Source organism: Mus musculus, chromosome 12, assembly GCF_000001635.26.
Source record: "Mus musculus strain C57BL/6J chromosome 12, GRCm38.p6 C57BL/6J".
Taxonomy (NCBI): Eukaryota; Metazoa; Chordata; class Mammalia; order Rodentia; family Muridae; genus Mus; species Mus musculus.
This window is the reverse complement of record NC_000078.6, coordinates 73,362,099-73,386,299: the sequence shown is the minus strand read 5'-3', so window position 1 is coordinate 73,386,299 and position 24,201 is coordinate 73,362,099. Positions and strand designations below refer to the sequence as shown.

General features: G+C 45.4%; 1 long non-coding RNA gene across 1 annotated transcript in view; it reads left to right on the top strand.

Moving 5' to 3' along the window:
• D830013O20Rik (RIKEN cDNA D830013O20 gene) overlaps positions 1 to 22,225 on the top strand; it is a 45,489-nt gene extending 23,264 nt beyond the window's left edge. Inside the window, exons 3-4 of the long non-coding RNA NR_046013.1 lie at positions 14,810 to 14,920; positions 21,960 to 22,225. This is a non-coding gene — a long non-coding RNA (RIKEN cDNA D830013O20 gene). The remainder of the gene's footprint in view (positions 1 to 14,809; positions 14,921 to 21,959) is intronic.
• Positions 22,226 to 24,201: the final 1,976 nt, after the last annotated feature.

Below are 24,201 nucleotides of genomic sequence, written 5' to 3'. Positions count from 1 at the left end.
TGTGAGATAACTGAGATAACCAGTGTTATTACTGCTATGACAGTAAGGATAGTACCTGCAGCCATGAGCACCATTTGATGTAACAGCAAAGACTGCCTGGCTAAGTCAGGGAGACCATGACCCTTCAGGATCTGCTCAAGATAGGTAGCCCATAATGGTTTGGTCGAGAACTTCAACTATTACTTCAACGTTGATGTTTCAATATAGTATTTTTATTAATTCTTTGAGAATCTCATATAATGTATTTTGACTAGAACATTTATTTTAACAGTTGTGGATCTGTTTGAACACTTGTGACTTTCTAAGCAGCTGTCAATGTTCAAGTATAAAATAAACGGAGCATCAAACTTGTAACACATTCCTTCCTACCATATGCTCACTTACGTAGAAATGTGAATGAGCTTCAAGATTTATGTGTGTGTGTCTGCCTGCCTGCCTGCCTGTCTGTCTGTCTGTGCACACACATAGAGGTGCTCTCACACTCCAGAAGAGGGTGTCAGATCCCCTGGAGCTGGAGTTATAGGTGGTCAGGAGATATCCCATGCGGGTGCTAGAACTGTACTCCGGCTCTCTGACAGAAGCCATGGAGAGAAGGTTTTTAAAGGAGAACATTGAATAAAAAAATCCTTGCTAGGTTCTCTGTTTCCTTGGGTCTTCATGTCTGAAGGCACCCGTGGTCCATTATGTTGGTAACGTGAGAACCACTCACACTCCAGAACTAAATGCACATCCCCCATCTCCCATCCCGCCTTCCGGGACTCATTGCCAGGGCTACGTCATCACCAGCAGCCAAATGCAATGCACTTCTACTATCACCCCAGGCCACAGATTTTCCCTATGTGAATGTGACATACCCTTTATAAAGCTTGGGCCATACCCTTTATAAAGCCTTCCATGTCCCCCACCCTCACAGACACACAGACACACACACACACTCACACGCACATGCACACGCACTCGCGCACACACGCACCCGCACACTCAGAGGCAGTCTTTTGTATACCCCTGTCCCCCAATAGATCTCTCTCAAGGTCTGTTGTGTGGTGTGATTTTGTGGAATTCCTTGGCCCTCTGGACATCTACACTAAATAGATGCATATGCTTTTCTCTGCTAACTGGTCCTGTTTGATAAGGCTCTCTGCCATAAACATAGCCTAGAGTAAGAAAAGAAAGTGCTTCCGTTCTCTAGTGCCAGTGATTGCAGTGAAACACTGTACATGGCATGTGACTCTCCCAAAAGCGGGCAAAAGGGACTGAGGTTCCTTGGAACTACCTAGAGTTGGGTTCAAAGGAAACCCACCCCATTTCCCCTTATTCCGGTGGTTAGAGAAAAGCCAGCATTCTTCAGGAACTTGTAAAACCAGTTCCCCTCTACCAAAGGAGGATAGCTCCCTTATCACAGGAAGAGGGGATACTTGGCTGTCGGTGGTACCTATTAGCATATCAACGCTCATGCAGGCCTCCAGGCTCCCTCAGTACCACAAGAACCTGTTACTTATTTCAGAGTCCAGGCTAATGTCCTGGCTCTTCTCAGCCCCGCCCCTACCTTAAACTTCTCCAGCTCAGGGGTGTCCCTCTCCCAGAAACTCATCTCTCCTTATAACTCTCTCTCTCTCTCTCTCTCTCTCTCTCTCTCTCTCTCTCTCTCTCTGTCTCTCTCTCTCTGTCTCTCTGTCTCTCTCTCTTCTTTTCTTATGAAGAATGAGAGTCAGAGAGAGAGAAAGGTATGCAAGAGAGACTTTGAACCCAACACAGTGAGACAAGAGACTTCCAAGTGTCTGCCAGGTGCTGGGGAGGTAGGAAGGACAGGACAGTCACTTATCCTGCTCTCCTGTGCTTCCAGTCAGCTTGACCAACCTATGATGTGTGCTGAGTTACAGTTGTAGTGTTATCTAAGAAGGCAGAGCAAGATCAGGAGTATCTACAATAGAACACTTCATCCCAAGGGATGAAGGAAAAGAGGAAGGGAAAGAGACAGAGAGAAGAAAACAGGGAGAGAAAAAGAGACAAGAGAGAAGGGGAGAATGGAAGGCACAGAAGAAGGGATGGGGGGGGGGGGGAGAACATTGCCTAACATAGCCATTCCAGGCCACAGAGCATCTTCGAATGGGCTTTCATGATAGGAGACTGCTATGTAACTCTGCTCCCACCCTCAGCAACACACACGCTAGAGTCCTAACTTCCTGTGTCTCAGGATGTGACTATTTGGAGATGAGTCTACAGAGAGATAAGTTAAATGAGGTCAGTGAGATGGGCTCTAATCCAATGTTCTGATGTTTTTATAAAAAGAGAAATGTTAGACTCTGCCATGTATGGAGGGAAAACCACATGAAGACCTGGGGACGAGGTGGCCCTCTGCTAGCCAAGGAGAGAAACCAGAGACAGATCTATCCCTCCTTGGTCCCACTAACCTGAATCTGCATCTTGCCTACCAGCCTCTAAAACTGTGAATTTCCATCGCTGGGCCACAAGTGTGCTAGTTACAGCAGCCCTGGCAGAGTAACTTAGGGACTGAGTCTCTGCCTTCCTTATCAATAGCTCACTACAGGACCTCAGATTACACAGGCATGAGTTTAGAAGAGAGGCGTCTGTCTGTCCGGGGCCAGAGGACTCAGAGGACAGCTCTCTCCATCCACTTGGCCCCATTGTTCTATGGCCTTGCCCCCCTACCCTAGGACTCTGGGTCTGTAGCAGACACTGGTCCTCCCTCCTGGTGGGAGCAGGGCTTAAAGGAGAACCCCTGATGTTCTCCCTGGACCAGTTATTAGAGTCCTGGGAAGGATGAGGTTTACTGCCAGGAAGGGAAGCCCTAGGAAGCCATCCTCTTTGCTGCTGGAGACACAGGGGCAGTGGGGGAGAAGCAAGATTCTCCAGCCATGACTCACCCTACATTTCATGGGGAAGGGAAGTGGAGAAGGTCCCGAAAAGCCATACGGGAAAGCAGTTAAGCTCATTCTCATTATACAGACTTGAAACCCGCACCATCTGATGCATGCACTGTTGCTGCCACAGTTGAATGAGCAAGGAACCTTGGCCTGTGGACTCAGTGTCCTGATTCAGGCTAGGCATGAGACACATGGGCTAGGCTCCGGGAATCTCTTGGGATCGCAGGAGTGTCTGCCCTGGCTAGGGACACCACCATGGAGGGGGATGATGTCCAACAGATTAGGAGCAGGACCCAAGTTGACAGTGCTTCAGTCCTAGTAGTCCTGCTAAAAGGAAGGCCCCAGGCTGTTGGGCAAGGGCGGGTTTGTGGCTGGAGCTGGGGCTGACTGGTTTTTCCACTCCCAGTGATTCTGAGCCTGAGAAAACACTTCTAGCAGCAGAAAGACTAAGACTGACAGCGTGGAGGAAACCCCTGGAGTAGTGGGGAGCCAGCAGGGAGAAAAACAGACTCTTTCAGAGAGGACAGGAGATTGGCAGGTGCTAAGTGGGGGGTTTGAGGTGTAGGGGGGCTGGTGCCACACACCACGTCAGAGTCTCAGAGCTTCATTTCCCCATCAGCAAGGGTTCTGGGATTGGACACTCAGGGCTTTGAAGTCACCTGATTGGCATCAGCACGCCCATCTGTCCACTAGCACCAAGTGCTTACAAAATGTTAAACTGTCCTGAGAGGAAAGCTTCCAAAACAACAGCAAATTGCTTTTCTATCTTTTTGCTTTAAGTTAAGCTGGATGAAAAGTGGCAACTGTGACACACACACAAACACACACACACACACACTCACAACCGGCCGTCACCGGTCCTTCTTTCAAGTCCGTAAACCACACTTGAGGTGCTCACAGGAAGGGCACACTTTCTCAGTGCTAACCCGGCTGCCAAGGCTAACCACCTGACAGCTGTGATGAGCTTCGCCAGATAAACATACGAAGCATCACAGGTTGGCGTGTGTGTGTGTGTGTGTGTGTGTGTGTGTGCACAGAGAACTTTTCAGCTGAATGAAATAACAACTCCAGTGGACAGTGTGAGCCTTACAGATGAGGACCATGGGAGGGCTCTGGGCTGGGCTTTTGAAAGCCAATGAGAAGCCATGAATGGCCTAGTTTCTTGTTACCACTGGATGACACCTGTCCTTGTCCCAGTATGATGCCAAAAGAGAACACTGTTTTTTGGGGGTTTTTGTTTGTTTGTTTGTTTGGTTTTGGTTTGGTTTGGTTTGGTTTTTGTTTGTTTGTTTGTTTTAAGAAGAAAATACTATTTCCTCCTGTAATACATACTTTTACAAAACAACCCAGAGGCAGCTAGGCAGAACACAATGGAAACAGCTGAAGACAAAGGCTTTCTCCTCTGCAGGTCTTGACCCAGCCGAATGTTTCCCTAATTGGTGATTCCAACTCACTTGGTTTGAAGCTCTTCAAAGTGTGTGTGTGAGAGAGAATCTGGACAGAATCCGGAAAGCCATGAGGGGTCTCAGGCCTGCCTGGAACCCATTTTCCACTACCACTGGAGACCCCAGGCACCAGGAGAGTGGCCTTTCTGCATGCATCACAGTACAAGAAGAGAGAACCTGGGTCTATCAGCAGCCTGCTGTGCTGTGGCAGCTTTTTCTAGGAAGCACGCTGTAGAGCGTGACCAAAAATAGAAACGCGGGCTTTGCATATTTCATCCCCTAACCTGGCACTTTGACCCTTTCCAGAGTGAGCTGAGATGGCTGCTGTGATTAATCAAAATGTGCTGACACGTGGTGTCTTCCATGGCAAAGAGGGGCCTCCTCTGGTGAAGCGGGTGCTGAGAGTTTAATGTTTTAAACACATTGTCCTTACCTGATATGGGGTTTTAACCGCATGTGATACAGGGTTGTATGTAGCCCAGGTGGCTGCTAACTCACTCTGTAGCTATATATGTGTTAGGATTTATCAGTGGAAGGCACCTGGCTGGGTCTGGCTAAGGTATGCAGCAGAGATCATAACACGCAAAAGGTCTCACATAAGATGTTTATTTGGGGGTGGTGAAAGGCCATCTTGGAATGGGGACATGAGAGAGGGACACAGACAGACAGACAGAACAGACAGAAGGACCAGGAGACAGAGAGAATGAGATGGGGGGGGGAACACAAGAAAGAGTGCTTTTAAAGGGTTCTAGTGTTGCATAGGAAAAACTGAAAAAAAAAAAAAAAAAAAAAGCAACAGTGGAAAGGTACAGCACCTGGTGGTGGCAGGGGACAAAGCAAGCCGCTGTCGCTGAGTTGCTGAAGGCAGGCTGGCATAGCACCTGATTTTTTTTAAACACTATAACCTTGAACTTCTTGATCCTCTTGCCTCTGCTTCCCAAGTGCTAAGATTACAGGCACTCACTGGCATATCCTAGTTATACAGTGCTGGGTGGAACCCAGGGCCTTGTGCTCAACCAACTGACCAACATTTCCAATCCCCAAAGGAAGCTGTTTGCCTTGATGTATGAAAACCGAGGCGATACAATACGGCTGTAAATACCAGCCAGTTCGTTTAGGTCAACGGCTGCCCTGATGTCTTGAGCAGCCCATCCAGAGGCCAACACTCAGTCAGTCAAGGGCTGGGGGCTCAGAGAGCCAAGCTACCAGAGTCTAAGCAAGATAGAAGTATTTGCAAACCAAGGCAGGGCATTTACTTGTCCCTCCGGCATCAATTCTCTCTGAGCTTCTGCAGGAACTCAGCTTGCAGCCCTTAGCTTGGCATCCCTCTGAGTTAATGCGGTACTTATCAAATGACCATCACCCGGTACCAGCAAGATAAAGGTAGGAAGCTTTTCAGAAACCATTTCCTCCATTTCAAGGACGACCATTCATTCTGGAAGTCTACCCTTCCATTATTACTTTGTAGTTGAAATGTGCTTTCTCCCCTGCCTGTACATCTTTGGACATGGGGTCTCATGTAGTCAAAGCTGTCCTTGAACTTGCTTTGTAGCAGAGAGTGAACTCTTGACCTTTCTACTGTCTCCTGACTTTGGGGTACTGAGGACAGAAACCAGAGCTTTCTGCACTTTAGACAAGCATTCTACCAACTGGGCCACACCTCCAGCCCCAAAAATGTGCTTTCATTTAGGGAGAACTGGTGTCATTAGACAGGAATTTTCTTTTTAATGTTCTCACCTAACAAAATAAAAGCATTTTGACGAGGCTTGGACTGTCGTCAAACTTGAATTTTGACTTAATGCTGTTTTTTTTTTTTCCCAAAAAAATTCTTGGAAATTTTACTGGCCTGAAAACCTTTCGTATTAACATGCCATTCTCAGCAGGGTGTGAGGGCTTTTGCTTACAATCCCTGAACTGAGAGAGCAGAGGCAGGAGGATGGCAAGGAGTATAAGACTAGCCAATAATACATGGTAAGACCTGTGTCAACACAGACACACGTGCGCACGCGCGCACACACACACATATATACACACCCCTAAATGATCTTCTCAGAAAGCTCTGTTTTGCAGTGCGGACACTCATGTTGAGTCCAGGGCAGGGTGCAGTAGGATGAGCTGTCCTGAAATCCCCCAGAGGGACCCTAACCTGGGACAGGGTCCAGGGAAAATGCATTTGCTTGGCTATCTCGCCCCAGCTCCTCCTATCTCCCTCTTCACCGAAGAGCAAAACCAGATGGATGCATGTGCCCCAAGGAAGAGGAGAGGAACTTGGCAGATTACGGTCGGGAAGGAACATTTATTACGGGTGATTTAGCAGCCTTCAAAAACAAAACAAAAAAAAAATATTATCAGTCATCTCCTATCAGAGTCCTCTATCTCTCTAAAGCCCCAAACTAGAGGAAATTGCCTCAAAAAAAGGCAAGAATGGGTGTACTCAGGGATGTTTCCCTGCCTTCCCCTTGTTGAGGCTCACATGAAAGTTCTTTCTAATGCCTGTCTCCGCTGGCCCTAGGCATGTCCAGTCCTTCTGCCTTCAGAGTCTCATTCAGCCTGATTTCCACTGTGGCACTGCTCAGTGGGTGTTTGTAAATACACCATTTTTTTTTTCTGACCAAGAACACGTGAAAGCTAAAATGCAGAGCGTTTGCATTATAATACACATGTGTGAGCTCACTACATGCACGGGGGCACGGGGATGTGGTCATGTTAGTCCCTTCAGAAGCCAAAGTCTCTCAAATGGCCAGGGCTCCCTACTTCCAGAGCCAGAGCCCAGACCCACTGACGTCATACCCGGTGCAGCTGATGTACTGAGTTTACAAGAAAGACAACAGCTTGACCTGTCTAGCTCAGATGTCACCGATCCAGGGATGTGGAGTTTGCTTACATGCCTGGCAACTCTTCTGATTCTTTGACATTGACCCACATGCTCCATTCTCAGTAAGGATCATCTATAAATCTGGCTTAGTGCACGTCTACTTTACGACTTGTTGATCACTTCATGGCTGCTATGGGTGGGCGTGTAATCGTCACCGCCTCGGATGCTCCACAGTTGTGTGGGTGTGCACTAAATTACTTATATGTGTGCACAGATCCCAGAAGGGTTAGCAAATTAGTACACCAAGTCTCTGTCAACACTTCTATTTGAAATGGATTTATTTACTCATGACTCAATGTTGGCTTTACCAACAGTTGCTCATATGGCAAACTAGAGGTTGATGAAGCAGGAAAAATAGTAATTCATGTGAGGTTATTTTCCAAAACAACTTTTTTTTATGCCTTTGCTGGGAAAGCAAAATGGAGCTGAAGAAAGGCCAGAGAAAATTAATAATAATAATAATAGTAATAATAGTAATAATAATCTACGGAAAATCGAATGGCTTCTGTATAGCCAAGAAAAAAATGGCTAATTTGTTTCCTGGAAAGATGAATGATAAACTGAAACAAAACTATAGTTATAAATTTTTTGAATGATGTAAGAGAGATAAACAGAAAGTCTGCTTCAGGTTTCAGAGTGACAGGACTTCTTCTCTTTTCTACCTTGGAGCGTTGGGCAAACCTAGTGAGAGAAAGCAAAGACGATGCTTTAGACCCTGCAAGATATAAGGCAGAAATCTGCACTCCTTTCACAAGGGGGACTGGCAGCTAAAAACTGGCTTAGGGATATGGATGGGTGAATGAAGGCATCATAATAAATTATTAAAGCAAACCAGGATGTGGGAGGCAGGAAGTAGCTTCCTCACAGAAAAATGCCGACATTGTGGCCTCCACCAGTCACGGCTCAGATGACAGGTCATGCTGAATGAATCATAAATTGATACAGAAACTTTTACTTAAATGTCCATTTCTATATTTCCTGTTGAGTTCATGTGTCAGAACTGGATTTTTGTTCATATGCATAAATTATCCAACTTCTTCGAAAGATGTTTTATGGCATCATTATTATATAAATACAACTGTCTTTCAATAAAAAGGCCTTTTTAAATTGATACCCAGTCTAACAGTGGGACACTAGTTAGCAGGCTTTCTGGTCGACCTCTTTTAGTAATATTAATTCTAGTTCTGCCTTAATTTATACACGTGCACCTCTCTCCAGTGTTTTCAACTTGCTACACATTCCAGATAGAGGAACAACAGAAATGCCCCCCTACTCTTAAGCATTCTCTCTCTCCTCTCCTCTCCTCTCCTCTCCTCTCCTCTCCTCTCCTCTCCTCTCCTCTCCTCTCCTCTCCTCTCCTCTCCTCTCCTCTTCTTCTTCTTCTTCTTCTTCTTCTTCTTCTTCTTCTTCTTCTTCTTCTTCTTCTTCTTCTTCTTCCTCCTTCTTCCTCCTTCTTCCTCTCTCTCTCTCTCTCTCTCCCCCCCCCCTTGAGATGGGGACAATGAGACCATGCACCAAGGCTAGGAGGTGTTCCCAGAGACATGTTCTAAATACATGGAAGGAGATGGCCAGAAGGCTGGTGGCTCTTCCTGTTTATTTTCTCCTGCTTCTCCTGACAGAGCCTTTCCTTAGCAGACAATCACATTTTACCCCACAGAACATGTGACTTGTATTAATGTTGCTGACACAGCTGGTGGTGCAGCCGGTTTCCCCCATGGTTGTTGAGTGTTTGTGGTGTCTGTCCACAGATCCTGGGCAGTAGTACTGGGACCATCAGTTACAGGTAAAGTGCTTGAGATATGGCCTTAAATCTAACTATTCTGTTGAAGGGTCCTTTCTATCTTGCTCTAACTGTTATCCTACAAAAAGTTTAAAATCTCTATCTATCTATCTATCTATCTATCTATCTATCTATCTATCTATCTAATCTATCTATGTGATCATATGGAAAAACTTTTCTTGTTTTAGAAAACTAGCTGTAGAGAGTTGTGGCAACCATTGGAGTGGAGCCTGGGTGCTTTTGGAGGCCAGTAGTAAGTGAGCGTTCAGGAGCAAGTGGCTATTTCTCATTCCTGTTTGCGTCCTTCAAAGATTCTCCAGCATTCAAGCTTCCAAACCAAATACGCTCTGTGTTTCCAAATGAATTTATTTTTATCAGGGCAAAAGAGAATTTCCCATGAAGCACCACTCTTCTGGATGCATCACCCAGACCATTCCAAAGGAAAAACCTGCCTAGAACATGTTTCTCAGTGTTAGGGTGCAGTGCGGATACACACTCTCAGCCCAGATCCCCTTGGCCGTATAAAATATGTCACATAATTGTATTTTAGGCTAGGGAGGAGTGTTACAAAATAAATATTTCCCCACTAGAACACACTGGGAAATGTTTGCTGACACCTCCATTCAAGCCAGCAGGTTTCCTGGGAAGAGTTTGGCAAAGAACAGCCCTCCTCCCTTAATGAGGTGTCGGAGCTGGTTAAAAATTAAATATTAATTCACCATAAAAATGCTGCATAAAACAAAAATCAAAACCTAGGTCTGCAAGTGGGTGTTTGTGCTTCCTAAGTCTCTGGCCTGCAAAATGTCCCAGGTCATTTAAGGACTATCAGACTTTATAGAATTGCAACCCTTTCTCCTTCTACATCTGTCTGTGGGAAACACCAAGTTCTTCCATGCTGCTGTTTGTTCTTTCCTTTTTATTTTACTCTTCGTTGTTTCCTTTCTGCTCTTGGGAACTCCTTTCTGAACTTGCGGGTGGTTCTTCTATCCGATGCAGAGCCACAGGAGCAATGCCTAGGAACACTCAGGATCCCACCTGATGATGCTGAGCTCCAAGAAGCTAGTTTGGGACTAGCCAGGCTTTCCTTTGGGTGGAAGGTTCAAGCATGAATCCAGAGGAGAGCCTGGGTCTTTCCTTCCTCTCCTGGTCTCTACCAGAGAGAGGTTCAGGGTCTTCATTCTCTACTACCTGCTGTTCTCAATTCTGTGCCAGTGATGCCGGAGCCACCTCTGTGCTTCCCATCTGCCTCTCTACTTTGACACAAAGCCATCAAGTTCTATGACTTTCATCTGTCAGTGGAGTGAGGGTTGTATGCTCATATTTCCAATGCAAATGATGTACATCTTAGTTATTGATGTACACTCATTTCACAGTGCCAAGGGCTGAGCAGAGAGATCCGTGCAGGCAAGGGAAGTATCATGCTAGTGAGCTAAGCTCAGGCAGCATACATTTAGAAGATTTAGTTTTACTTATGTGTGTATCCATGTGAGTGTGTGTCCGTGTGAGTGTGTGTGTCCGTGTGTGTGTGTGTGTGTGCTACGTTTGTATGGATGCTTGAGGCCAGAAGAGGGCATTCGATTCACTGGAGCTGGCGTTACAGGTGGTGTGAGCTGCCTGGCATGGGTGCTGGGGACTGAACTTGGATCCTCTGGAAGAGCAATGAGCGTCTCTCCTTCCTCTCACACAATTTCATCCATTTATATTCTACAAATGGCTGCCTTCACTCAAATGAATTTCAAAGCACCAAGCAAAGTGTGTAGGACTTGGAAGCAGGGCGACCTTCAAGGTGCTTCTAAGCACACCCTCTGCCCCAGCTGCTACATTCAGATCTTGGGGGTGGCGTTTCAACATCTGAGACCCAAGCGAGTCTCCATGCTCTAACACCATTTTAATCTAAAGGGTTGTTTTGCTTGTTTGTTTGCTTGCTTTGTTTGTTTTGAGTTTGGAACACAGAGAACCTAAAGAAAGTGCTTTTAAGGTACTGGATATGTAAGGATAGCCAAGACACATTTGAAAAGCAAAGGCACAGGCTTAATTGGATATGAGGATGGGCGAGTCCCACTCCTGCCTGGTGTGCAGTAAGCTGTGACTTTCCCATTCTGACAACAGCAAGCTCCAAAACTGTATAGTTTCTTGAATTCACCAGAAAGCTAATATCCCAGGGAACCCCAAATCCTGGAACCTAAGGAAAGAAAGTCAAAGGAGACAGAATATAAAGAAGGACTTAGAGTTGAGTAAGAATAGGAGAGAGTCTAGGGAACTTAAGAAAATTAAATGGAACTGAATAAAAAAAGATTAACAAATTACTCAAGGCTCAAAGTGGCTAACATGGGAGGACAGAAGGCACACCTGGGAGGTCAAACACAAGAGCGAACTACACCCCCCCCCCCAAATTCCCCACACACACACACACACAAACACACTACATCCCCTACACACACACACACACACTCCCGAGAGCTCTTCTCTATTTTGGCCTCCACCCACTGACTAAGGATGAAATAAAAGAGAGCAAGGCCAAAACTGACTGCTGCCCACAGTTCAGGCCAGAAGGACGCCATTGCAGAAGAAAAGGTGCCAAAGGGCTCCCAACTTTTCTCCCCTTAACTCTGGGGAGGCCACTGGAGGCCGCTGCAGTCAGATTGGGTGGCATTAAGGTCAAGCACAGACTGCAGCCACGGTTCAGTCTAAGATACAACTCTTGGTCTGCAGGCAAAGTCAGGATACTTTCCTCCTGTCTGTGACACTTACCCATTTTATTGGGCTTCTCAGAGAACCAGGTTTTCCTGTTATTAATCTTTCTCTGTTGGGTTTTTTTTTCTTTCCTGTTTTCAATTTTATTGGTTTCCACTCTTATTTCCCTTGTATTGAGTTTAGTTTGTTCTTTCTCACTATTCCCCTCCGCCATGAGACGAAGCTTAGATGATGTATTTTTACATTTTTTCTAGATTCCTGGGTTATTTGAAAACATGCTGCTGAGTACTGAAAAATTAGAGGGTTTCTAGGAATCTTTTCCATTAACAATTTTGACTTAAATTTCACTGTAGTCTAATAGATATGTTCTGTCTTGAGGAATGCTACAAGCACATTTGCAAAGAATACATAGTCTGCTATTGCTGCATAGAGTTATAAACAGTGTCAATTAAGTAGGGGGGTTGGGGTTTTGCATTGTTGATTTTCTATCTGCTTATGCTATCTCTTCTATAGAGAGGAATATTTCCCCAATGATAATGGTAGTGTGCCATTGTATTTTGAAACATTGCTAGGTGCATACCACCAGGGAGTTATAACATCTTATATAACTTTTATCTCTGAATTCTGTGTCTTTCCCCCATAACATTTCTTATTATGAAATCTACTCTGTCTGATATGAATGTAGACACCCCAGCTTACATTGGGCTTATGTTTTCCTGGAATATCTTCATTTTTTAAAAGCCAATCTATACCTTTATATTGAAAGTCGGTTTCTTCTAGACAGTACATAAGAGTAATATTGCTTTATTTGTACACTCCAACAAATGTGTTAAAGTATGCATATTTAATGTGCCTACTAATATGCTTCAGTTAAAGTCTCTTATGTCTAGCTGGGATGCAGCTCAGTAGCATAGAGCTTGTTTAGAATGAGGCTCTGGGCTTAAACCTCACACCTCAAACCAAGCATCATGATGACGATTGCTGCTGATCCATCTACATTCCTGCTTTCTCTTGGGCTAAGCATCTCTTCTGATTAACTTTCATCACCACTATGTGATTTGTATCTAAGCTCTTTTGTGTGGTTTCCCTGGCATATTAGAATATATGCCTTTTGTTCATCAGAACCTAACTTTACATTATATGTTATATATATCCTCACTTGTTTATTTATTTATTTATTGTTTTTTATTTTTTTACACTCCATATTTTATTCCATCCCCCCCACCACCACCCTTTGACTGTTCCACATCCCATACCTCCTCCCTACCCCTCTGTCTCCTCGTGGATGTCCCCACCCTTCAACCTCTCTGACCTCTAAATTCCCTGGGACCTCCAGTCTCTTGAGAGTTAGGTGCGTCATTTCTGAATGAATACAGACCCAGAAGTACTCGACTGCATGTGTGTTGGGGGGGCCTCATGTCAGCTGGTGTATACTGTCTGCTTGGTGGTCCAGAGGTCCAGATTAATTGAGAATGCTGGTCCTCCTACAGGATTACCCTTCTCCTCAGCTTCTTTCAGCCTTCCCTAATTCAACAACAGGGGTCAGCTGCTTCTGTCCATTGGATGGGTGCAAACATCTGCATCTGACTCTTTCAGCTGCTTGTTGGGTCTTTCAGAAGACAGTCATGATAGGTCCCTTTTTGTGAGTGCTCCATAGCCTCAGTAATATTGTCAGGCCTTGGGTCCTCCCCTTGAGCTGGATCCCACTTTGGGCCTATCACTGGACCTTCTTTTCCTCAGGCTCCTCTCCATTTCTATCCCTGTAATTCTTTCAGGCAAGAATTATCATGGGTCAGAGCTGTGATTGTGGGATGGCAACCCCATCCCTCACTTGATTATATCCTCGCTTGTAAAGATACTTTGATCCTTTCTTTTCTCACAACTTTGTACTATCACGTGACCTATTCTACTTCACACGTCCTAGGCACATAATACCACATTTCTCCTCTTCCTCTCGACAGCTAGTTATCTTCAGGAATAGCTGATACATTTCCTATCTCCTTATCTTTATGTAGATTCTTATTTCTGCCTTGCCTCCTCTGTCTCTTGCTTGGAGGAACTGTGTAACTTCTGTGTAGTAACGTGGTGACTGGCAATGAGTTGATAGGTTCTGTCTGCATGTCTGCTCCTGCTGTGTCCTTCCTGGTCCCCTTTCCTCTGTAGGTCTCTTCTATAGTCCAACATGATAAGTGGTTTATTCTTTCTTCTTTAGATGGAACCTGTTCCGGAAGTGAGATGGGGACAGGGGTCTGGGTGGGCGCACATCCCTCTGCAGTGGTTTCTTCCTGGCCTGCCACGTGGACGAAGAAGCTCTGCCAGTCTTTCGTTCCTCCCAGTGCTGGGGGCTGAGCCACCTGCATGCTGGGTGATCAGTCAGTCTGCTACTGAACTACAGATGCAACCTTTGCCTGTCTTCCTATGAGTGCCTTCTAGAGTTCTATAGAGATGGCCTTTAGGGGCCAGCCTCTCTCACCACCCACACTGACTTCCTGCTATTATTTTTTTCCCTTATTCTCCTGGCCACACCTATTTCCAAGGAAGCAGGGGTCTGTGCTTCTCCATAGTTGCTTCTGCTTTTCCACACCTGTCTTTGCTTCTCCAGAAGCCCCGATTAAAAGGTTTCAGGGCTTGGCTACCCTGTGACCGCAACACTCTGATGGGTCAAGAAAGCAGTGTGTTTGAAGTTTATCTTGAGTTTTGTTGTCTGTATCTTTAAGAGAAAGCCATGTTCTTTTTAGATCTTCATTTCCTGAGATTTCTTTTGTTCTGTTCACTTGAGGGTCATTTCATTTCTCAATATGCTTTTCTTCACCTACAAGACTGCCTTAGTGGCTTAAGATGGATGGAGAATATCCATCTTGTTAGCCTGCTAACAAGGAAGGGTCCATATGCCCCTGGAGTTGGTGTCTTTCAGGGGGCAGCTCTACTAAGTGGTGATTCAGAGGTCCGACTGAAGAGTAAGTTCTGGTCCCCTGGCCCTCTCGAGGAAGTTCCAGCAGACAACAATGAGATGCTATTTGGGCTGTCCTATAGTTCTCAATACTTGTATGTCCCCTCATAGCTGTAACCTGGGTGGCTGGGACCTTCTAGAAGCATCCCTGTGTTTAATGCCAAGGCTTTCTCTTCGCAGTTGTAAGGAGCTGTGTTTCAGCTTACAGAGGTGAAGAAAACACGGATGAGAAGCAGCACTCACTGGAAGCACAGCACAGAAGCCAAAGGAACCATCTACTCCTCCGGCATTGCAAGTATCGGCACTGCCAGTATTGGCACTGCTCGGCCCTCCTGACTCATTTGGCTCCACTCCCATCCCTACTGAGTGTGTGGGCAGTCTGAGATTGATGTGAAGTGAAAGCTGATTGTTTTTGTAGAGAGGATGAAAATCTGGCATTTGTGAGGATATTTGGGGCTGGGGATGCTGAGCACACGGCAGAGGCTCTCCTACGTGACACTCATGGTCCTCTTTCACAGTAGAGACACTATTTGCTCACCCTCAAAGGTTCCAGGGCTTTGTACGTAGTTATCAGTGGAACAGGCTACAGATGCTGTACAACAGAACAACACTGTTTCCTTGTTGGGTCACATAAACACATTTGCATCCAGCACATACCTTAAAACCTCACCCAAAGGCACAGCTTTTGCCTTACATATGCATTCCAGGTAAAAAAACTGAGTCTTGTAGGAAATTACTATGAGATTCCCTTGTTTCCTAAGAACTCGGGGAGAACACCTTAGAAGGAGCTGCCTCCTCTCATGGGCTTTCTTTCCTTTGCCACCAAGCCCTCCTTGTGGAGTCTAAGCAGACAGGAGGCACACAGGGTCCCAACAAAAAACAGACAACGTCTGCTTTCCTCTGAATCCAGATGCCTCAAGTCCCATGTGTTAAGTGGTTGGCAGCCTGCGGTGCTATTGAGAGACATTGGGTCATTTAGGAGGCAGAGACAGGTGCTCACAAGAAGAATGCCATATTCTGTTTGACTATGCCTTACCAGAAGTCTGGTCTCAGTGTTTCCTGTCATGTTCACAGGAGACAGGACATGGGGGAAACAGAGCTTGCAGCATCTGAGGAAACATTTCCCAACAGGCAGACTGCCACTTCTTCAGAATTGTTTCTGAGGGTTGGGGCCAGGAGCCAGTGGCCCAGCCACCCCCTTTCCTCTTTGCGTGTTGGCTTCTGAGAGAAGACCTTTTCTTCACTGTAGCCTCTCTCCCATGATGGTTTGCTTCTCCAAAGCAGTGGAACCAACCAACCATTGACTGAAACCTTGAATTAAAGTCAGTCTTTTCTCCTTTTGACTGGCTCCGGTATTTTGTCACAATGATGGGAAGCTGGTGAACACAGCATCCCGTAAGAAAGTTTAACGAAAGACCTTATAAAAAGTACTAAGCAAGATTTAGCAGAATCATCAAAGGATGTAGAATAATGCATTGATTTGATAAATACTGATGTAGCCAAATACTACAGAGCAAATAGCTTTTAAAAAACAAAAACAAAACAAAAACAAAAACAAAACCCAGACACTTCCTCTCAGGTCCAGGGATTACTTCAGTTCAAAGTTTTAGAAGGTTTTGTTTCTCCTGGTCCGCAGAGAGCCACCATCTCATCATGTCCTCATAGGTCTTTCCTCTGTGACTACCTTCCGTTTCTTCCTCTCATAAGGACAACAGTCACTCTAAGTTAGGACTTGCCACAGGCTCTTATTTTAATTTAATGACCTCTCTACAGGTCCTATCTAAATATGCTGTGTTCTGAGGTGTGCCGGTTCGTTTCAACATACAAATATGAGTAAGGCGTAAGGGTGAGCACCTATAATCTCAGGATCCCGAAGCTCGAGGCAGGAGGATTTCCATGATTTCAAGCTACATAGCAAAACCCTTTTCAAACAAACAAACAAACAAACAAACAAACAGCAAAACAAAACCACCACCAACAACAAAAACATTTTAAACCCGGTGTGGTGGCTCACGCCTTTAATCCCAGCACTCGGGAGGCAGAGGCAGGCAGATTTCTGAGTTTGAGGCCAGCCTGGTCTACAGAGTAAGTTCCAGGACAGCCAGGGCTATACAGGAAAACCCTGTCTCGAAAAACCAAAAAAAAAAAAAAAAAAAAAAAAAAAACCCAAAACAAACAAAAGCCAGTGGAGAGCCAGGGGTGAAGGAGCCACAGACACAGTCTACTTAGGTGAGTCTCCTGGGCTGAGAGCAGGAGGAAGAGGGTGGGGAGCACGTGATAGAGCTAAGTTTGCAGCAGGGTTCCCAAACAGAACACTCAACCAAGGTGAATTGTGCTCCGTGAGAAGGGCCCATAATAGCCTGCTTTTCAAGGGTTTGTGGCTATGTTCCAAGGTGAGAGAACACATAGATTGCAGCTTGATCCTCAGGAGACATCTGACGGACTTCAGCAGGGTCTTCCAAAGGTGGGAGTCAGGATAGTCTTCAAGACTACTCAAAAGGAATGCAGGGAAACTGTGGTATGACCTGGGCCCCACCCCCTTCCTCAGGGCACTTTCAGCTTACTATGTCCACAACTGTACCTAGGTGCAGGCAGTTTCCCCTTGAGGTCCACGCTGCCCTCTCTGATTGGAGTGTCTACCATACTCCTTCCCACTGACTGGCTCTGGCTTACCCTTTCCGAGGGGTACCACTCTCTCAGGTGCTCCCATCAGTTACCTTTTCAAGGTGTTCTCGGAGCTACCACATGACATAGTACAATAATAAATGACAGGGTGGCTATCCATATATTGCAAACACTTCAGTGTCTTGCATAGGAAACTAGCTTTGGTGACAGTGAAGGGGGCTGGTCTCCATTCTCCCACCTGAGCAAACCCTGAGGAGACTGAACTGCTATTTAAATGCATACTAGCTAGCAGAGGGGACAAGGACACAGGGGACGGTGACTCTGACAGGAAGTATCAAGCAGCATCATTGTAAACACCTTTGTGCCACATCCCAGGGACTCAGCCTGCCTTGTTAGCTTGTACCACTGAAGATTCGGAATCACACAGCCTACCGGGTGGTCCAGAACCCAGTCTTGGGGGTCAGTCAGTCTTCTTCCTGAGTCCTGTCAGCGCTGACATTGTCCCTGAATCTGTTCTATCACCTTAAAGAAGGCAAAGGATAAGCTTTCTGTGTTAGAGTGTCGTGAGAGGGCAGGGAGCTGATAACAGACAGTAAGGACTCAGTAATGGTTGCTCTGCTTATTTTATTGACAGAAGCATTTTGGCCGTTCGGAAGAGAAATTACCATAAGCTAGGTGGTCAGGGAGGGCTCCATGGAACATGAGACTTGAATGGGCCTGAGAAGATGGTTTGGGATTTCTATAGGAAATGAGGAGAGAGATAGGTTTCATGATGACCACAAACACAAGACTGGCTGGTCTAGACCCTGTTCCAAGTACTTTGGTTTCTACCCTTTCATCAGGCATCCTGGCTTAGGTAGCAGCCCCTCCCAGGCCTGCCTCCAGGTCTGGCGATTTCCCCTCCTCTCTGAAACCCCTGTGATTTGCTACATGCCATGTGGCCTTCTAATTCCATCCCAAGGCTCCAGAGGTGCAGATCTGCAAACCAGCATGATTAGCCACCCTTGCTGGCTTCCCATTCAGCATATAAATCTAGTGCCTGGGATTACCTCATGCCAGAAACCCGACAGCCAAGTCAGATGGTTTAGGCATTAATAGCAGTGAGTGCTGCAGAGACTCAACAATGCAAACCTTCCCAAAATGAACCATCCTGACCTCCCTCGCGCTGACAATGCGTGTGTGACATCATGTGTAAATGAGCCTTAAATTTGAACCAGGTGCTGAGAGCTGTCTGGCGTCTCCTGGCTGCTGTATTAACCACGAACATGCACAAGAGGATTCCGAGGCAGTAAAATGGAGCGGGACCAATGGCAATGACCAGGGCTGAGCGCGGCAGCTGTGGCGATGAACATTCAAATCACACCCACGCGGTCGGGCCCAGGGCCCCCAGCCCCTGTAAGGCGCATTTCCGGAGGGCCGGGGAGCCCAGGGAATTTGGCTGCCTTCACTCAGAGGGTAAAGCTTCCCATGCAAATCAGACCACTGGACTTGCTTCCCAGGCCTGCTTCAGAGCTCTGGTTCCATTTGCATCCCGAGGGCAGGACTTGGCGTGCCAAAGCACAGCCCGACACAGCAGTTAGTCAAGGGCCTAGAAGGCTGTCACTCACAGGTATGCAGAGCCCCGGATGTGTTTTTGGAAGACCCAATTTGCTTTCAAACAAGAGTTGGCTTTGAGTCCCCCGATGCTGTGATTCTCACCAGGTTGGGACCTGGAGATAAAGGTGCCTTTGTTCACCTGGCACCACAGACTCCCTTGATGGGGCCTCTCCCCACGACTCATCATGTGTCTTAAAGGCTCTGGAACACTAACATCTGGAGGAATTGAATTAGGTGTGCAAAATGGTTGCAATGTCCCAACCACTGTTAGTCGTGGGTAGGAGAGAGGAGTAAAAACGTATTGGGGAGAAATAGTTCTTAAAAAGTAAGCCAGAAAAATGTAAAATGGTTTTTGCAGGCTTTGTTTTTTTTTTTTTTTTAAGTGTTTCCTGTTCATAATGCCCGACCCCAGACTAGTAACAGCACAGCTTGAGTTCTGATTCACTAATAAACCCACAGAAGCCAGAAACAGGAAGGAGAGAAACCCGGATACAGAGTAATTCTTTCTTAGTGGGGATCTGGGAGAAGCCCTACATACCCTGATGAAAAGTGGGGCCAAAGAAAGATGGCGGTCTGCATCCTACATTTCCTGTTTGAATTCCAGGTTCAAAGAATCCTTTCTCGCTTAGAAGGATGACTCTCCCGAGGGCACTGTGCTGCCCTGTGAAGTCTCTGGTTTGGGAGAGGGTTGAAGTGAAGGTGGGTAGCAGGTCTTTAATGGAGACAGAAAGGGCAGGGGTAGAACCCTTCCTGAAGGTCACGTTATTTTCTATAAAGAAATGAACTGTATATTCAACACATCAGAGTTAGGTTTTCAAAGGGAAGGAGTAAGCTACGTAAGGCTTGGAAATTCTTCCAGAGGAGGCGAGTGCGGGGTTTGATGGACAGTAAGAGTTATAAAGAGAAACACAAAGGCAACTGGATGAGTGTGGAGGCAGAGTTCACGGGAACCCCCTTTGTAATAGGACCTCAGGCTGAGCTAGATCACCTAAAACTCCAGACAAGGTCCTCACATCCACCAGCTTTAAGGCCTGAGAAAAAAATTAAGTATAGGTTTTGACATGGCCAGCCCTTGAAGGCTAATAGTGCTTCTTTTGGAAGATGACAGTGGTGTTCAATGCACAGGTGACTTCCCCTTCTGTTTTTTTAAAATCAGGTATTGTTCTACAGCCTTCGATGAAACTTGTCTCCTGCTTGAACAAAGTTCAAGTTAAGTTTGGCTTCCAGAAGTCTCCAACACCTGGCTCCCTCCCTCCTGCGTGCCTTCTGCTGCTGCACACATCTTTGCTGCTAGACACATTTTTCTCACTTTAAACTATACCTTGTAGTTTCCTTTGCTTTTGGTAATATTCACTCTGCAAGCAAAAGCCCTTCCTCTTCCTCTCAGTTCCCTTCCAGTTATCTTTCAATTTTATACCAGCTGTTACTTCTGCCACATTTTCATTCCTACTCCAGGAGGCAGGGAGCTCAGACCTCTGTGGACCTTCCCAATGGAACTTTTAACATTCTTCTTACACACACACACCTATATGTGTATGTGTATATGTATGTGTATATGTATGTGTGTGTGTATATATATATATATATATATGTTCTTTTTTCCAGCAAGCACCCATGAGGGACCTAGTGTTTACATGGGCCATGCAACAGACAAACTCTGCCCTTTAAGAATACTATCCTAGTATTTCGTACAGGTTGCCTCCATTGAATTATAAGCAACTAAAAAACAAATCCTAGACTTAGCAACATATACCTGTCATGTGCCTCGGTGACAGTGGAGTCCATCCACTCATAACCCTTCATAAAGGTCGGGCAGAGCACAGTTCTAGGTTTCAAGAAAATGGCTAAAAATGTTGTTAGCGAGTTTTATTTCTCCTTCTGGAAGTGACACTGTAGAATGTTTAGTAACTGCGTCTGGGAGTCATTAGACATCATTTGGGGGATTTGATTGAAAACAAAATTAGAAAGGCTTTCTTTTCCACTGATATTATGATGCACAAATGTGCCCAACCATTTAGTCTGGCTGGTTAATAAGCTGAGAATTATTCTGGATGACTGAAAACAAAGAATTTCTCTGAATGCAAATGAATGATAAATCTTTTAGACAGATGTGGAGAAGCTTCATGAATTTTGCTTCTCTATGAAATGTAAACATTACCCTAGTTTAATCATCCCTGATTGATTGGAGATACATTTGATAAGCTGATGATGTTTTAAAGTAAGAATTCTCTGTCAGTAACCCTCAAATTTATTTGAAATGTTGGCAAAATTCTGGACATTTATAAAGCAAGGATTAAATATTTTCCTTTACAAAGCTTATGAATTATTGGAGAAAAAGTCAACTTAATAATTTCTATAGTCAAGATTTGTTTTAAACATTTTCTTCTAAATATAATTAAGGTCAATGAGTATGAGACATGAGGAAATCATAACTGAATTTTTTTTTTTTCGAGACAGGGTTTCTTTGTGTAGCCCTGGCTGTCCTGGAACTCACTCTGTAGACCAGGCTGGCCTCGAAATCAGAAATCTGCCTGCCTCTCATAACTGATTTTTTTAAATTATAGATGCTAGTTATTTAAACTGGCAGTTTTCAAATGTTGATTTATAAGGCTTTCACTGGCCCTTGAGGAGAAAATCAGACTGTGGAGCATGTATCTCTGGTCCAGAGATCCGGACCAGACCTGCTGGATCCCTTCCTTCACAGTGACCTTCTCGGTTGTTTGTCTGTTTAATTGCATGAAAAGGACAGATAGCAGCTTTTTAAATGTCCTCAATCAAGCTGCAAAATAAAAGACGGGCAACATTGCAAAAGTCCCAAATATGTTTTGAAGGTTCTAAAGAGACAAAAGAAATTCCAAGCATAGAAAACACTGAATTAGATTGTGAGTATCTATATATGTACTTTAATAATTCTATTTGGGCTGGTGAGATGATAAGTTTTGGTTTTCAGCACCCACATGGTAGCTGGCAAACACCTGTAACTCACATTTCAGGGGATCCAGCGCCCTCTTCTGACTTTGGTGGGTACCAGGCATGCATGTGGGGTACATACACACACACAAACAGGTAAAATAAATATAAAACTTTCTTTTCTTTTCTTTTTTTTTAGGCAAGTAATGTCTACCTGTGCCACCGTAGAAACGGACTTCTAACATTGTTTTTCAAAGGTCTCCACTTCTCTCAAAGTCTGGCAAATGTTGGAACTTTCCTGTTCTATGTAGGAGCCTGCATGCCCCATGTCTCTCCTTTGCTAAATCTTTGGGAACACACCTTGCTTCAGAGGACATGGCAGGCTGGAGTATTAACTGGAGCTGTGACAGAGCAGGCTTTCAACACAGTGTGGACAGTGCCATCACCTATGCTTACAACATTTTTAATGAGAAATAATAAAACGACTCCAGGTGGATATAATTAATTAATTAGCATGATAAAGTTAAGAACACAGCAGTTCAATTTGATTATGTTTGGGATGTTTGACTTTGGACAAATCAATCATTTACAATCTGTATAAACTTTCATTTCTAATCTATTAAAGAGGGGGGCGTTACAATTCTTCCCTCTAGTTACCTGATGTTATATGCACTTGGCATAGTACTGGCCCCAACACAGACACATAACACACTACTACCATAGGTTTAAATGAGACTGATGACCTTCTGTTATTGAGGTTGCCAAAGTTTCTCAGGTTTGAACGGAGTGAAGAACTGGCTAATAGAACAAGAAAACTAGAGCCCCATCCTTTTCCTTTGGAACAGTCACTCGCAGGGGCCCCATTCGCTTTGATGTCCATTGTCACCATTTATCTCTAGAAGCCACATTGTACATTTTGATCCCCCACCCCGCACACACACAAATTTCAAGCTGCTATAAGTCAAGGCATGGAAGCTGAGGCTCAGAACTACCAGGTGGGCTGCTACTGAAGGGAGAGGTTAGGAGGCAGAGCACTGCCCTGAGCCCAGGGCCCCTCTGTAAAGGCTGCTGTTTTTCTAACAGGACGTATTTCTCTACAACTGAGAACTAATAAAGAAGGCCCTCTCGTATCAATGAAGCCTCACCATTTTGTCGTGTGTCAGATCCCTACTCTTTGAGTCAGGCGGGTTGGTTCAATCACACACCTGTCATGAGAAGTCACACAACCTCCTCAGTGCCGCTCGGGACTCTGGGAGGAAGCAGGTAGGCCCCTCGATTGTTTGTTTACTGGTTATCTCTAGCGTTGGATCTCAACATCACAGGGTTTCTAGACCATTGGGCCAGCAGGCTGCTGTGTCCATGTGGGTTTGCTTACAAAATTCTCTCTTTACACATTCCCAACTTTCCTGGCTTTGGAGAGTGGAGGCAGGCAAGTTAAACAGAGTAGAAGATAATTCTGTTCTTCTATCCCCCCCCCCCCCCCCGCAGTCTGTCCTCCACCCCAGTCTCTGCCCTGCCTTTGTTTTTCTTCACTCTGTTATGCAGTCAGTGGCCGATCTCCCTTCCTTCTCTTCCCAACTCATCCTCACAGGAACTCTTTTTTTTTTTTTTTTTTTTTGAGGCAAAATATACATAATACAAGGTCAACCATTTACACCGGGACTTAGTCCACTCGTTGTAAGACCACAGATGATCTCGCATTCATCTTCCAATGGCGGATCAGGGTATTTTCCCAAGGCATCTTAACCCCTTTCCTTGCTGAGAGAAGCTCTGGGGCTAGCTGCTTGCCCTCACTACTTTCCCTGGGGATGGTCTTTGGGAGATGTTGAAAAAGATGCAACCACATAGCTGCTCTCTTTAGGGAGAAAGGGAGACCAGCCCCGTGGAACACTAATGGCAGATGGAGATTTGGACTGGACTGTCCTCCACACACCTCCAAACTTGTACCTAAATCCCCATCTCCCTTTGATGGTATTCGGAGATGCAGTCTTTGGGGAGTAATTAGGGTTAAGACATGGAACGCCCAGGATGGGACCATGGGGTCTTGAGAAAAGAGAAGTTGCTCATTTTACCATGGGGAGACACAATATGCAAGAGGCCGTCCAGAGCCATCCGTGTTCAGCCTTCTCAACAGACACCAGGTGGATCACTCCCTGATCTTGGCCTTCCCAGCCCCCTTCACTGTGTGAGCATGTTTCCTACTGCTTACTCTGTCTTGGTATGACACAGTATCTATATGATGGTACTACAATAGATGGTGAAATTAATGAAATAGAGTTTTAAAGTTACTGCTTGGTGGGCTGTCAGACACGTTCCTGGAAATCATCCTGCACATATATTTACATAGAAATTTAATTTATGGGGCTGGAAAGATGGCTTAGCTGCTAAGAGTGCTTACTGTACTTTCCAAGGTTTTCAGTACCCACACCAGACAGCGTACA